Source organism: Engraulis encrasicolus, chromosome 24 (assembly GCF_034702125.1).
Source record: "Engraulis encrasicolus isolate BLACKSEA-1 chromosome 24, IST_EnEncr_1.0, whole genome shotgun sequence".
Lineage (NCBI taxonomy): Eukaryota > Metazoa > Chordata > Actinopteri > Clupeiformes > Engraulidae > Engraulis > Engraulis encrasicolus.
The window spans coordinates 33280266-33296911 of record NC_085880.1 but is presented as its reverse complement, the minus strand read 5'-3'; the positions used below and the strand labels follow the sequence as shown (position 1 = coordinate 33296911).

The window sequence follows — 16646 nt, the reverse complement described above, 5'->3', positions numbered from 1 at the left end:
GCACAGCTGTGTGTGGATGCCGGGACCCATTAAAAAAGCCCTCACATCCCCAAGAGGAGACCTCGCGCAGCCTGAGAGGGTTATTACTATCATTATGATTTCCTCTGGAGATGAGTGAGCGCCTGTGTGTGTGTGTGTGTGTGTGTGTGTGTGTGTGTGTGTGTGTGTGTGTGTGTGAGTGAGTGAGTGAGTGAGTGAGTGAGTGAGTGAGTGAGTGAGTGAGTGAGATAGTGAGAGAGAGAGACTGTAATGTAAAGAGGGGGGCCATTAAGACAAAAACATAACAGGAGGCTGAACACAAGACTGCAGCTTGACAGGAAGAGTTGTTTTCACCTCCCATCCAATTATGACGGGGGGGGGGGGGCAGGTTGACAATCACAGAGCAGACAGACGCAGTTCAATCTCCCAACCCCCACTCGCAATCCCACAACCCCCTTTCTTACAAACCCTGTATTTATTAGACCACCCCTAGTTAACTGCACCGAACAAGCCAACTAGCAGCAGAAAGAGCACAAGCCAGGCCACATAGCCAAGAAAGCCAAACACTTCTTTATTCTTAGTGGCTGCATCAGCTGCTGCTCTGTCGGTTGTTGCACGGTGACACTTTACAAATTGCCCATCCAATAAGCACCGCAGCATAGATCAGCAAGATGCATTTTGGCTTTTCGCTTGCCAAAATCCAAATACAGAAGCACACAGGCATTACCGTAATTGGTTTGATGTGCAGTAGCTACACTCGTTTATTTTTTTCTTAGTCTCATTTAGCCCTAAATCGCCTTGGTGAGAGATGTTGATATTTTGGATCATGTGTTTATCACTGGTACCCTCGTCATCCATTTAATGCAATGAACACAGATCGGAAAGTCTTGTACTCCATGCAGAAGAGGTGTTCATGGTGGAAGTGTTATGTTTGTTTAGTAACCTATTCATCACGTCAGAGAGCACATCAGCCACAACAGAAAAGAAAACAGCTATTTCCTAATTTCCTAATAATGCAAACTATAAACACTTGTGTTCGGAAATCAGGGCTGTAGTACTCGAGTCCGGACTCGGCCCGAGTCCGGTCTCAAGTCCGTTTTTTTATGGACTTGGACTTGTCTCGGACTCGGTATTGTTTGGACTCAGACTTGTCTTGGACTCGGACAATGGTCTTGCCAAATTAGGCTTTTGGACTCGCCGGGTCTGTCATTAAGTTTTGTTTAGAACACTGTCCATCATAGATTGTAAAGTGGAGCTTGAAATCCAATAACAAACAAGTTTGTCTTCACATCCATGCCATATAGGTTATCTTCTAAGGTTCACACTATTGACATTCATCCTTTCATTGTTTAAAACTGACCGACATGTGACTCGGACTTGACTTGGACTCTAATCTTTTTGGACTCGGTCTTGTCTCGGACTCGAACCTCTTTGGACTCGGACTTGGTTCGGACTTGACTAGTACTGGTCTTGGACTTGTCTTGGACTCTACAAAGGTGGACTTGACTACAGCCCTGCAGCAGTTCAACCAGCAAGAAGCCCACACAATGACATGGCAGGATATCAAACGAAGAGTGATAAGGGGTCGTATGGGTTGGACAACTAAGCCACATCTATAGAAAAATACTCCCGACGTACCTGTATCAAACCCTGGCTACTTCAATGTAGAATTACACTAGGAATGGAATCATATAAACAATATTTTACAGACTGAAATAGGCAGTCCGCGTGTGTAGCTACCACAATGTTCGTCGTCAACAAAAACAGAGCTCATAAGCATTAGCTTGGAAGCTAGTAGCATAATCTCATAGAAGCTAACTAACTACACGCAGCGAATATTGACAACAAACGTTGCAACTAAAGGGACACAACACGCTTATTTAACACTTCGTATACAATAATAGCAAAGCTACTTTCTCATCAATGCATTCCGATTAGTAGAACGAGTTAAACCACCAGAAGCAGTGCGTCGCTCTTGCTGACAGCTAACCTTATCTGTGAGCTTGCTACCTCCAGTTAGCCTCAAGATAACAGCTAGCTTGCAGAGTGAGTCGGGCCCATCTCAACACTCTCGCTCTTGTTTTATGTAGTCATGAGCAAAGCTTTTAAGTCGATAATGAATTCACTTCATTCATTTCTGGCATCAACACAGCAGATATCATTCTTACTCACCTGCAAGAAAGTCGAGGGCAAAAATGCTCCTCTAGTCTAGCCTCTCTCGTCAGCTAACGTTAGAGTTAGCTGGCTAGTAATTCCGTTCACCGTCCCAGTCGAGAATGACCAAAAATCCCACTAGATAGAGAACATTATGTCGGCAACATGGGGAATAAAAACCACAGCGTTCCAGCCGAAATCAGCACTACAATTAGATTGCAACTGCTAATCGTGGGTCTTCTATACGGTTAATTGGAGGTAAAAGACCCCGGACAAGCCTTTGTTCCTGGCCAGGCTTGAACAATAGCTGTAGCCCTCCTCTGCTCTGCCTCGGCGCTTCCCCCAACATGCACTCCCCTTTCTGCCTCCACATCAACCTATTCGCATAAGCTGGAGTGAAACCCCCAGCAGCGTAGCCTACTGCAGTTACCCTCCCCCCTCAGGTCAACCCTCGGGCCTACAATTTCTGCTACATAAACATTATGTTACAACTCTGCACTGTTGTGTATTCTGTATTCCAATGCAAACTCTTTTCGTCAAAACAACAATTTGAGAGCCAATAAAAAGCGAGATGAGAAATGTTCCATTGTAGCTCAGGTCTCTGAAAGTAGAAATGAATAGGCCTTGGCTAATGAAAGCACAGCTTTTTTCCCCTGCTCAGTGAGTCTATTACAAGGTCTGTTAAAATGTAACAAAACAAGTCCCTTTCCCAAACAAAGTTCAGTCTAATTTTTAAGATGAAGTGGGTTTGCTAAATATTAAAGGCAGTGATTGTCCCATCCCAGTTTCATTATTGTAGGCTATAATAACCTGAGGACATTTAGGCTACATTATTGAATGAAAATATCAGCATTTACTGTAAATAATAGGCCTACAACACAAAATACAATATAATTGAGTTGTAATAACAAAGTTATGCACTCAACAAATCTGACTCAGTCTATTGACTAAAAGGATAGGCCTATCCACAAAAGTCTATTTGGTAGGACGTTGTTGTCACAGAGGCCTGCTGACTATCAACTGGTATGAAAAGAAAGTCCCCATATCACCCGGCTTCCATAACCTTCCCCTCTCAATCCACTTTAAAATTGCTCCTCCTGTCACAAAAAGACAGGCACAAATCCCTGATGAAAATTCACAAGAAAAAACCTTCTAGTGGCACAGGCCTTAAACAGCAGCTAAACACACACACTGAAATATTAACTAAAACATCCTTCACTAAGGTCCTCCTTGGCTGTCATCAGAAGGCAATCTAGAAATATCTGCCGCACTGTGGTGATTATTCAGACTCTTCAGACAGATGAATCAGGACCCTTGTCTCCCTGGATAGCCTCTCTGGTGGGTAATGCAAAGGCCCGTACCCCACAGCCCACACTGATTATAAGCCACCAGAGAATGAAACCGCTTGGGCACATCGAACTGAATTACAGCCCTTCTCTTCACATATCCTGGAGAAAGTCATTTTTCACCTCATATCACCCCACCTCACCTAACTACCAAACAACACATAGAATAATGGTGCATTCATGTGCTCTGGGAATTATGTTAAATATCAAATGCTGACATGGGAAGCACACATGAACGGCCCGCTTGTTTTTCCCACAAGCGGGGACTGGGTAATATCTACTTCCGAGAGCACATGAAAGGCACATAGCCTACAAGAAGAACTGTGTGAGAAATCATTCAAGTGGTGACAAACATGTGTGATATAGTCAACATTAAAGTTTCGAAATCGGCCAAATTAGCCTGACTTCAGCCCATAAGGAGCATTTAAGCTAATTGCATCAAGACCCTCAAAGTACCTCTCAGACATACTCAAAAGCATAACTCTGAAAAATGAAGGGCAGCAGTGCAGACTTTAATCCCCTTATCACATGAAGCACAGTACTGACAAGTGGCGACCTTCCCTCCCTTCCCTTCCCTCCCATGCCTTCACCATCTACCAAGAGCAGGAGAATCTTAATCAAGAGCATAGGCCTAGTGGCTTCTGGACCTGAGAGAGAGAGGGGGATAGAGAGAGAGAGAGAGAGAGAGAGAGAGAGAGAGAGAGAGAGAGAGAGAGAGAGAGAGAGAGTGTATGCGTAAATGTGCGTGTGCGTGCGTGCGTGTGCGACTTTATGTGTGTGTGTGCATTGAAGGAGTAACTGTGGGGATATACGAGCAGCAGCCGCCCATTTAGATCCAGACTGCCTAATACCAAACAGGCTGTGTGGCACATGTGAGGCACATGACAACCCATGCTGTTAACCCTTTGAGGAGTACCATCACAAATATGTGATTGGAATTTTGCCCAAATTTTGAGTTCTCATTATGATGTCATAATGTATTTGCGAGATTTTTAACACAGACTTCTATGGGAGCTGTAGAGTGTTCCAGTAAAATTCTAGAAGAACCTCTAGAAATTCCTTACTCCTCAAATACTGAGCACCGCAACACTCACATTAACCGTATGATCCATCAGGATATGATACAAACTTTGCATGGTACTATACAATATTTTCTTTGAGAAGTGAATTTGCTTCTGCCCAAGAATAAAATACACCAGTGTCGCTGAGACAGCATGAGGAGGCAACATAGACTGAATGTGGATCCACTGTCTGTGGATATTCTCATTCATCCAGGTAATGTTAGTCAAAAAGAATCCAAAACACTCCAGAATCAGTTGCATACCTGCATAACCAACAATGTGAATTAGGGTGCATCAAACACCCCTTAAAAATGAAAGCTATTCTCTTGCAGTAGCCTATTGCTAATTTCTAGCCAATTTGATTGAAAGGGTGGCACAATAGGCTTGAAATTGCAGTGAATGGACATATTTAGCAAAATCATTGTGTGTTTTGAGGCGGTTTTGTAAAAACGTTCCAGTTGACTTTCCATTTTCCTATGACATGAAGCACCCGAAATATGGCTAAAGGATTAGCACACAGGGCCAAAACTTTGCTAAAGGAACACATTCAAAGACATAAAATTGAACTATGTGAGTGTGTGGACGGCTATACTCTTCGACTGACTCTGAGTTTGTCTTGTTAGATGCTACCCCTTTTGGTGATGATGAGGCTGTATTCCTGACAGTAGGACTACAGCAAATCCAGACTTTTACCCAGAATGCTCTGTTAGTTTCCATCTACAGCCTATACAGTAACTCGGTCCAGATTAAGCTGGTTTAATGTATGTGTATACCGGACAGAATCTAGGCCTTCAGCGGATGACATTTAACCTGATTCCGGACAGAAAGCATTTTCACCACTAAGTCTGCAGGCTTTTCCCAACGATTTTCTTTTATCCACTCCTCATAGATTGCTTGTCATGGTCTTAGGACAAAAAAAAAACGTTGCAATATATCTAAACATCTAAAATCCATCTGTGCCTTGCAGCATTGCACAGGCGTTTGGCAAGTCCTTTATTTTGCAGGGGGGGAGTTAAGAATAACTGATTATTGTGAATTCAAATATGTACTTACATACTGAAGCATCGCTTTGGTGCATGTGTAAGTGCAGGGAAAGTGGCTCTATCATTCCTCATATCTAAGGGAATAATTCGTGTCTGATTTATCCACTTACTGTATACTATTCTGATAGAAGAGCTCAGTCGAAATCTCTCTGTAAAAATGTGTCATGGAGTGGCACAGTGCAGCCCCCACCACCACAGCAGATGGGCCAGTTGCATAACGCACTTGTCACTCAACCCAGTGCCAGTGCATCAGTTCAGTTATTTAACCCAGCTCATGTGGTGTCCGCCTTCACCACCACAGGATAACAAGGCCTATGGGCTGGGCCGACTGGCATAAACCACACACCAAATCCCACCCGCACACTACGATCCACTGACTCACTCCTCCTTACAGTTCCCTCCACACACCTGCGCACCATGGGCGACAGGGCATTTAGTGTTGTTGGCCCCAAACTTTGGAATTCTCTCCCACTGTCACTTCGTCAGTGCTCTACACTGTCTACTTTCAAATCTAAGCTCAAGACACACCTTTTCACCTCTGCTTTTCTACTTCACTGACAGGCACTTCCACTTTATTTTAATGATCAGTTTATTTTTATTTTACATATTATTATTTTTTCCTCCTCATTTTTATTTTATTTTCTAATGCATTCTACTTCTTTTTTTCTTATTTTAAAACATTTATTTCATTGTACTTTTATTTCTATTTTATTTTGGCATTTTAATTACTCTCCTATTGTTAATTCACTGAAGCTTTGTTATACTTTCCCTACTGTTATGTACTTGTTTTGATTGTAAAGTGTCCTTGGATATTTTGAAAGGCGCTCAAAAATAAAATGTATTATTATTATTATTACCTTTATGCACTCAATAATGAGACTTTAAATGTCATGCTACACAATGTGTACATTGGAGACTTACAGCCTCATGGCACAAACAGACCTAGAGCAACAATGATGATGGAAGTAATTGACTTATAGTAGAGAAGAGTAACATTTATTAATCCCGAAGGGGATGTGGAGGAGCTGGCAACAGAAGACAAGCATTTTGGGCAACAAGATTTGAGCGACTCAAGCGACAGTTTGCTGTTGAACGTCCGTGAATATTATGCGAATGAGCTACAGTATGATGCGGATCGGCAACAGCCGTAACAACCAATTGGAATGTCAAAGAATGCTTGCATTCTGCTTTTGACGGGCATAATCTCTCATACTCTATGGCTCTTATCTATGGCTCTTGTTGCTCTTGCTATGAAAACAGTCCAGCGACTCTTTGTAGCTGTCGTCTCTTCTGTTGTGTTCACACAGTCACAGTAAAAGACATGCTATTCTACTGTATCGTGTATTATACTTGATTGTCTTGCTATTTAGGCTATAGCCCCATTTGAAAACAATAAGCCCTGTTGAAAACGCCAACCCCAAAACTTGCACCATTGACCTATCCACACATTCTGTGTCTATGGTTGAAATCCTAGCCCTCTTCTTGTGGGAGACCTGCCTGTCATGTGTCCCACCACAGGGTAATGAAGCAGAGGTGGAGCCCACAACTGGCCACACCCATGCCCATCAGTAACCTCCATCCTCCTGGCTGATAATGATACACGCAGGCACGCAGGCACGCAGGCACGCAGGCACGCAGGCACGCAGGCACGCAGGCACGCAGGCACGCACACATGCAGGCCCACGCACACGCACACACACGCACACGCACACGCACACGCACACGCACGCACGCATGCGAACACATGCACACACACGTACGCACGCACGCACGCACGCACGCACGCACGCACACACACATACACACACACACGCACACACAACCCTCTTCAGGGCCTCTGAGATAGCCTCCCTATCCAGTGTGCAGCCGTTCATCTGAAGGGGCCCCATCTCACTCCACTCTCTCTCAAACACACACACACACACACACACACACACACACACACACACACACACACACACACACACACACACACACACACACACACACACACACACACACACACACACACACACACACACACACACACACACACACACACACACACACACACATACACACACACCTCCCAGCTACACGGCTGGCGGACCGCGATAATAAACAGGCCAGAGACGCCTCGTGTGTGAGAGCCATACTAACTACTGCGAAGATGCCAAAGGCGCAGCGCAGAGGAGAGAACGCACATGAAGAGAGAAGGGAAGAGAGAGAGAAGGGAAGAGAGAGAGAGAGAGAGAGGGGGGGGATCATTAGCTTCTTCCCCTTCATGTGTCCTTGTTCCTCCCCCCACACAGCCAGATACCTCGAGCAACGTGAGACCACCAATAAAAACACTTAACGTAAGACCAGAAAAAAGAGAGAACACCAATAGAAATACTTCGGATGAAAGCTAGGTCAGCAATAGAAATATTTCTAGTATATGTATGTGCTTGTTGCAACAGGATGCGGGAACGTCGGTTCAGAGCAAAGCTCTCCTCTAATTTAAAACACTTGTTCATTTTTATTTGCACCCTTTTTATAGAGTGCGCAAGAAAGCTGCCCGTAGCAGTTACAACTTCCGAGGGGGAAACACGATACTAATATAATAAGAGAAACGTTTCCCTTGGCAATAATAACTAGGCCTACTGCCTCTCGTCCTACGGTCAACAACACCAGTCAAAACCTTGTACTCTGTCGCCCCCTTGCGGTAACAATGAAACATTGCAAGAAGCAGAGGGTCAAGCTGATTGCACAAAGCACATCACAGCGTGATCCTATGATACAGCCTGCTGTAATGACAAATAATTGCACATTATGGCTTGTAATTTTACATCATTATATGTTTCATATCATTAAAAGGTCTCTGCCTCTGTGGTTTTGATTTCATATCTAGTATTGCATATTGTAGCCTGTGCATATTGTTGGGCTGAGCAACCTCACACTGTATCAAACAACACACATGCACATACGCACATGCACACTCACGCACTCACACATGCACACACAGTCTTGCTCTGTTTTCCTCTCGCACAAAGTCCCCCTAATATTTCAGAATTTCATCAAAGTCCCCCTAATATTAATAATATTTTCCCTAATATACCTCATCACATCAAATACACACACGCACACACTCACCCACTCTTTCTCTCTTACTCTAGCCATCTCTCTCTCTCTCTCTCTCTCTCTCTCTCTCTCTCTCTCTCTCTCTCTCTCTCTCTCTCTCTCTCTCTCTCTCTCTCTCTCTCTCTCTCTCGCACACAAGCACGCACGCACACACGTATTCTATTGTCTCTAGTAGTTTGTGTCTGAGGGGTGGCAGCTTTTTTGCAGCAGGTATTAAGCTACTGTTATAATGTGGCCGATTGTTACACTATCACACTAATTAACGCATGGAGTACAAATACTGAGATGGGTTACAAATTACCACTTTTTTGTACTGGTATCAGACTACACCTCTGTCTCAGTCTGGATCTTGTCTACGTGTCATCCCCAGAGTACTTGCGTCTTGCCTCCAACCTCTAGACTACACTACACCACCCTCTGTGTCTGCCTTGTCTGTCAGCCTCAACACAGCCTCAACACCCCCCCCCCCCTGCTAGCTGCTAGTAGTATGTGTCTATGACTCATCCCATCACAGCACTAGTCTAGAATAGGGATGGGAATTTTTGACAAACACACTATTCGAATATTCAAATATTATTCTTCCTAGCGTGCGTGTGGAACTTTCTACACGCCTTTAGTCTTCATTGTCTTCAGTGTCACTTAACATAGCGAGGGAGGCCCATACAGAATTCTTATGTGGGGCCTGCATTTTTGTGTGGAGTGTGGATTTCGAGAATAACATTTTGAATTTTCGAAGTCAAAAGTGTTATTATAAATCTTAATATTGAATACTCGAAAATGTAGTCCCATCCCTTGTCTAGTAGTCTGTGTCTATCTCTCATCCCCTAGTAATCTGTGTCTATGTCTTGCCTCCACCATAAAATAATTGCTGAGGGTGGACATTTAAGACCAGTAGCAGCAGCAGTCCTTAGATGCAGACGTCTCCTCTCCTTCCTTGTTGTCTCCATCCTCCCTGTCTCGTCTCCTCTCTCTATTCCATTACCACCAAAACATGCTCATCGTCAGACATTAAAGGGACGACTTCCCCTGAGTGGTTACGTAAGCAGGAAAAAAAAGAGCACGAATATGTGGAACAGAGCGGATAGCTTGTGGTTCAGCAAAGGTCAGATTTTTGAACCGTGCCCTTGAAGAGCGGGGATTCAGGACTGGACTGGTCAACGGGCATGCAGGGCATTTTCCCGGTGGGCCAGCAGTCCACAGAGGTCGATGCTTTTTTGCTTTGTTTTTGTGTTTGTTTTTCCTATAGAGGCCAGCCCACAGTTGAGATGGAGTGTCTCATTTGGTGCCTCTTCAATAACTGAGGCAGCCATGGCCTACAAATGGTTAAGGAGATGGGCTTTAGATCAGAGGGTTGCATGTTTGAATCCCACCCTTCCAGTCCCTACCTCACTCCATGGCTGAAGAGCCCTTGAGCAAGGCACCAATGCCCACACTGCTCCAGGGACTTCAACCAACACCCTGTACTTCAAATAACCACAAGTCGCTTTGCATAAAATCATAAGCTCAAGTGTAATGTAGTACAGTAGTAGCTACCATATTAAAGTGTAGCAGGGGGGTGAGAACTGTGAGACTGTGCGTCAAAAAGGCCCGAGAGGTGTTTTTGGTTCCAACCCAGCACTGGCTTTGAACTGTTACCCTTGAAGAGTGGAGATTGGCTTTGATGGTAAGCCACCGTGCCAGGGTGCATTAAAGCCAGTCCACTTCTCATCAGAAGCGATTTAATAAGCATGTGGTATTCGCTGGGAAACAGGGGGCGGCTGGCGGCTGATATACTGATAGCATTAAACAGATCTGTGTGAAATCACCTCTCCATTACAGTCTTGCTCTTTAATGTCAAGCGAGCGGACGGGGGGGAAAAAAAGACAAAAAGAAAAAAAAGAAGCATGTCTGTTCATTGAACCTTTCAAGAAAACGGGAGTTGGGGTGGAGTGGGGTGGGGTGGGGTGGCAGTGATAGAACAGGACATAAATCTCTAGAGGGTTTTCTTGTAAAAAGGGGGAGGATGACAGAGACAGAGATGGAGACAGAGAGAGAAAGATGTTTAACTTGGCCTCCCCTGCCTCTGATTCACTCCATGTGACTGATGTTGTTTTCACGATGTGATGTGCTGTGTGTGTGTGTGTGTGTGTGTGTGTGTGTGTGTGTGTGTGTGTGTGTGTGTGTGTGTGTGTGTGTGTGTGTGTGTGTGTGTGTGTGTGTGTGTGTGTGTGTGTGTGTGTGTGTGTGTGTGTGTGTGTGTGTGTGTGTGTGTGTGTGTGTGTCAGGTGGGTGGGTGGGTTTGTGTGTGCTTTTGTAACGAGAGCTGTGCTGAGCTGAACTGAACTGAAGTTGGGGTTGAGGCTGTCTCTCTCTCTCTCTCTGTCTCTCTCTCTCTCTCTCGCTGTCTCTCTTTCAGCTGTCTCGCTCTCTCTGTCTCCCTGCCTCTCTGACTGTCTCTCTCTCTCTCCTTCGCCCCCTCTCTCTCTGTCGCAAATGGCCGCCGCCGCTGGTTGTGATGGCAACAGGGAAAAGCTGCCTGCAAAGCAGAGACATCTGCTTCTCAGTTGCTGTGGTTTTGACATTAGCGCAGCCACTCAGAGCGGACTAGAGCAGAAGGGAACAGAACAGGGAGATCAGAGCAGGGAGGAGAGCCATGTTATACATTGTATGGTGTGTGTATGGTGTGTAAAGTAGAGCAGTGAGAACACTTATAAAACTTAACACGTCACACTTTCAGCGTGGTGTGTGCATGTGGTGTTTATCCGTGTGTGCAACGTTACACTGTAAGTCCAGTGTGAATGGGGATGTGTGATGTTGATATGTTGATGTGTTCGTGTTTGAGTGCATGTGTGCGTGCGTTTGTCCGTGCAATGTTACATTGTAGATGTGTGCATGTGGTGTGTGTGTGTGTGTGTGTGTGTGTGTGTGTGTGTGTGTGTGTGTGTGTGTGTGTGTGTGTGTGTGTGTGTGTGTGTGTGTGTGTGTGTGTGTGTGTGTGTGTGTGTGTGTGTGTGTGTGTGTGTGTGTGTGTGTGTGTGTGTGTGTGTGTGTGTGTGACATCGGGAGAAGAAAAATACTTCAGCCATGATGGAGGGGGGGAGTGTAAACAAGAAATAACATACATGTACATATGGCGGAGGCAAGCAAACAAAAACAACAACAGCACCAGGGCCACTGACACCTTTGACCAGGGCCAGGACAAAGTAATCTGAAAGGGCCCCCCACCCCACAAGACATACAATGTACTCAATCCTGGGTCCCCCCACTTTCCCTGGGCCAAGGACAACTGTCCCCTTTGTCCCCCCCCCCTGTCGGTAGGCGTATGAGTGAAGAGTGGGGTGTGGGAGGGGACAGAACTAGAGGAGGAGCCTTCAGTACACAACACACATGCATGCTTCTGTTTGCAAGAGCCACAGCAACAAGCCAGAGATGGAGCCAGATAAAATAAAGAAGAAAAAAAAAACATGGCATCTATCTGTGCGTGCCTCTACAAGTGTGTGCAAGCAAAAAACGGTCAGAGCAGAGTTGCACATATGCAAGCAAGCAACCACAACTCAGAGATTGGGGCGCATATGTGCAGGGGAGATAAACACGGCTGTGTGTGTGTGTGTGTGTGTGTGTGTGTGTGTGTGTGTGTGTGTGTGTGTGTGTGTGCGCGCGCGCAGTGAAGATAAACACGCCAGTGGAAGCCATGCCCCAACCAACCCTCTCAGTTATGCACAGGTGATATCTCCAGAGTAGGGTTTGAGATGGTGTATGTATGTGTGCGTGTGCATTTGCGTGTGTGCGTGTGCCTTTGCGTGTGTGCGTGTGTGCGTGTGTGCGTGCGCGTGCGTGTGTGTGCGTGTGCGTGTGTGTGCACCCTTTTGAATGTCAAGTTGTATCTAATATCCATAGTGTGATATTGCTTATTGGACGATGGATACATTCCATTGTTCCCACTTCTTTGGCACTGTTGTATTTCAACACTGAATGACAATGATAATAAAGCAACTTTGAATTGAAATTGATTTCTGTGTCCGCCCTCTCTCTTTCTTTCTCTGACGGTCTTTCTCCCTTCGTCTCTATCTCTGTCTCTGTCTCTGTCACTCTCTCTCACTCTCTCTCTCTCTCTCTCTCTCTCTCTCTCTCTCTCTCTCTCTCGCTCTCGCTCTCTCGCTCTCTCTCGTAATTGTTCTATGGAGGCCAAGAGGTCAGAGGTCAATGATACTTTTTGATCCTTCAGCGTCAGATCCTCATATCCTCCATATAAATCCACTTCATATCCTCCATATACATCACTATTTAGTGCCATATCGTTCAGCCACAAATAGGGAACCTGAGCTGCTATTAGTCCGTCACATGTGAGATCCGTTCAGCTTCACCCAACCTGGTGATGTGCAGTGTGGTTTCACATCAGCAGCAAACCAGGTGAGAGATGTCAAAGATTAGGTTGAGAGAGAACTGTATCTCTCTCTCTCTCTCTCTCTCTCTCTACTTCCCTCCCTCTGTGTGTCAGAACTTCTCACTTTCTGTCTGTCTGTCAGTCTGTCAGTCTGTCTGTCTGTCTGTCTGTCTGTCTGTCTGTCTGTCTGTCTGTCTGTCTGTCTGTCTGTCTGTCTGTCTGTCTGTCTGTCTGTCTGTCTGTCGGTCTCTCTCTCTCTCTCTCTCTCTCTCTCTCTCTCTCTCTCTCTCTCTCTCTCTCTCTCTCTCTCTGCCCCCTCACCCACCCCGCTCTGAGTGGGCACAACTGGTCGCCCGTGGCAACCCTTGGCTGCGGGGTCAGGTCAGTGTGGAGTCGCACACGTTCGCTTGTTGGGTCGGGGCAGTGGAGCGTGGAGGCGAGGAGGCTACTCTAAGAGCAGTGCACAGCGAAGCGCAGCACAGCAACGCAGGAAGCAGCGAGATGGAAATTAAACATGAAGCCAGCAGCTGCTCTTCCTGCTCCTGCAGTCAGCCCACCGCACACTCTAGACCCTCTTGAATCTTGAATGTCATGTCATCGCGAGCTTCACTACACATACACATTCACACACATGTAGGGACACACACACTTACAGCACATACACACCTAGACACACTCACACACGCTTCAATGCACTCTCACTCACACAAACACACACACACACACACACACACACACACACACACACACACACACACACACACACACACACACACACACACACACACACACACACACACACACGCATGCATGCATGCATAGACACATACACTTACACTCATCTTAGCACGCATACACTCTATTCATCATGCATGCATTGCACACACTGCACTTTGCCATTTCCTACTTTGCAACTGTGAGGCTGTGGCTGCTGTTGACCATGTCTCTACAAGAGACTTGATTGGCTACAGTGGTGATGAGAGTGCTATTAATACTCCGCCAGCAGCTCTTAACAGTATGCAACAGTGAGCTATACAGTCCCAGGAAAAAGTTTGTACACCCTTTGAAATTTCTTACCTTTCTGTCAAAATTGGTCATAAAACATGGTCTGATCTTCCCGGAAATCACAAGAAGGAACAACCAGAGTCTGCTTTAACTAATTCAACCCAAACATTTACAAGTTTTCATATTTTCATTGGCCATAAGATGTAAACATTCACAGGACAGCAAGGCATAAGTAAGTACACCCTTGCATTCAATAGGTTTTTACCCTAAGTTAGTCGCAATAACCTCAACCAGATGTTTCCTGTAGTTGCAGATCAGATTAACAAAACAATCTGGATGTATCTTGTCTCCCTCTTCTTTAGAAAACTGCCTCTCGTCAGCAAGGTTTGTGGGATGTCTGGAGTGCATAGCTTTCTTGACTTCATGCCATATAATCTCAATTGTTTTTTGTCAGGGCTTTGACTGGGCTATTCCAGAATGTGTATTTCATTATTATGAAGCCATTCTAAAGTCGATTTGCTTCTAAAGTATGGGTTGTTGTCACATTTCAGCACCCATCCTCTTGTGTGCTTCAACTGTGTGACGGACTACTACTTTTTTCTGTAAAATATCACAATAAACTTCTGAGTTCATTGTTCCACTGATAATAGCAAACTGAAAAGGGCCCGAGGCAGCAAGGTAGCCGCATATAATGATGCTCCCGCCACCATACTCGAAGGTGGAGATGATGTTTTGGTGAAGGTGTGGTTCTCCAGTTCTCCTCCAAACATGATATTGTGTGTTCCCCTGAACAATTCAACTTTGGTTTCAACGTTGGTCTACAGAATATTTTGCAGTAATTCTATGAAGCATAATAATGCTTTTTCGCAAACCTCAAAGGTGCAGCAATATTTTTTTGGACAGAAACCTCATTAATTTTAGATTGGCAGAATGAATCCCATTTTTAGCTATTCTTGGTTACATCTCCTCTTCTGAGTATGGTGGCGGGAGCATCATTATATGCGGCTACCTTGCTGCCTCAGGCCCTTGACAGTTTGCTATTATCAGTGGAACAATGAACTCAAGTTTATTGTGATATTTTACAGAAAAAACGTGAGGAAGTCTGTCACACAGTTGAAGCACACAAGAGGATGGGTCCTGAAATGTAACAACAACCCATACTTTAGAAGCAAATCGACTTTAGAATGGCTTCATAATAATGAAATACACATTCTGGAATAGCCCAGTCAAAGCCCTGACAAAAAACAATTGAGATTATATGGCATGAAGTCAAGAAAGCTATGCACTCCAGACATCCCACAAACCTTGCTGACGAGAGGCAGTTTTCTAAAGAAGAGGGAGACAAGATACAAACAGATTGTTTTGTTAATCTGATCTGCAACTAAGGACAAGTCTGGTTGATGATATTGTAACTAACTGAGGGGTTAAAACCTACTTAATGCAAGGGTGTACTTACTTATGCCCCGCTCTCATGTGAATGTTATGGCCTTATGACCAACAAAAATATGATAACATGTAATTGTTTGGGTGGAATTAATTAAAGCAGACTTTGATTGTTCCCTCTTGAGATTTCCGGGAAGATCAGACCATGTTTTATGATCAATTTTGACAGAAATGTAAGAAATTTCAAAGGGTGTACAAACTTTTTCCTGGGACTGTATATGATTATTTTATGTGTAAATATGTGTGTTATGTCTTGTGGACAATGTCTTTATGTCTTTATTTATGTGTGTATGCTACTTGACACCTTAATTTCCCCCTGGGATCAATAAACGATACTCTACTCTACTCTACTCTACTCTACTCTACTCTACTCTACTCTACTCTACTCTACTCTACTCTACTCTACTCAACAGCACTAGCTCTCACAGGTGTTCGCACGGTGAAAAACAATGGACTTAAATCAACGCTTACAGAGTATTCTGGGACCGAATGACAATCTGGAAGTTGTTAAATTGACTCTAAGTGTAGAATTAACATTGTTTTTTTTCTCTATTCTTTCAGGATGCTGACCAATGTCCTACGTAACGTATAAAACGTTTACAAAATAAAAATGTTGGTTAAGCACGGTGCAACGTTTTCTGCTATTTTTCAGCTCTTACAGGTGGAAAGCGCAGATGTACATGTGGTCATCGCTTATTGCATCACCATATTTGTCCGAAGGGCTCATATATGGGTAATGAGTGTAATTGTGATTGTTTAGCAAATATGTAGTTGTATAATCAAAAAATGTAAGAATGCACCAAATCTGTTCCTGTACGGATGAAAGCAGCAGACATTTTTCCCTAACCCCAAAAAAAATCCTCACACACAAACAAAGGCTTCCTCCCTCCTTACCTTCCTCATTTTTCTCTCTCCCTCCCTCTCTCTCTCTCTCTACCCCTCCCTCTCTCTTTCTCCCTATTCCTTCCTACCTCTTTCTCTCCCTATCTCTCTCATTCCCTCCTCTCTCTGTCTCTTGCTCTGCCCCCTCCCTCTCCTCACCCCCTCTTTCTGCTTGTCTGTCTCTCCCTCCCTCATTCTCTCTCTCTCCCTCCCTCATTCTCTCTCTCTCCCTCCCTCATTCTCTCTCTCTCCCTCTCTGCCTGTCTGTCCC

At 44.7% G+C, this 16646-nt stretch overlaps 1 protein-coding gene across 9 annotated transcripts in view; it reads right to left on the bottom strand.

The window, feature by feature from the left end:
• The window catches only part of ldb1a (LIM domain binding 1a), a 58353-nt gene that overhangs the window by 15610 nt on the left and 26097 nt on the right, over positions 1-16646 (bottom strand). The window contains exon 1 of one of the 9 annotated variants that reach the window (XM_063191156.1): positions 2152-2564. The exons of the other annotated variants lie outside the window; for them this stretch is intronic. The gene's annotated coding sequence lies outside the window, so the exon portion shown is untranslated. Of the gene's footprint in view, positions 1-2151; positions 2565-16646 lie in introns of those variants that run through there. 9 annotated transcript variants of the gene reach the window in all.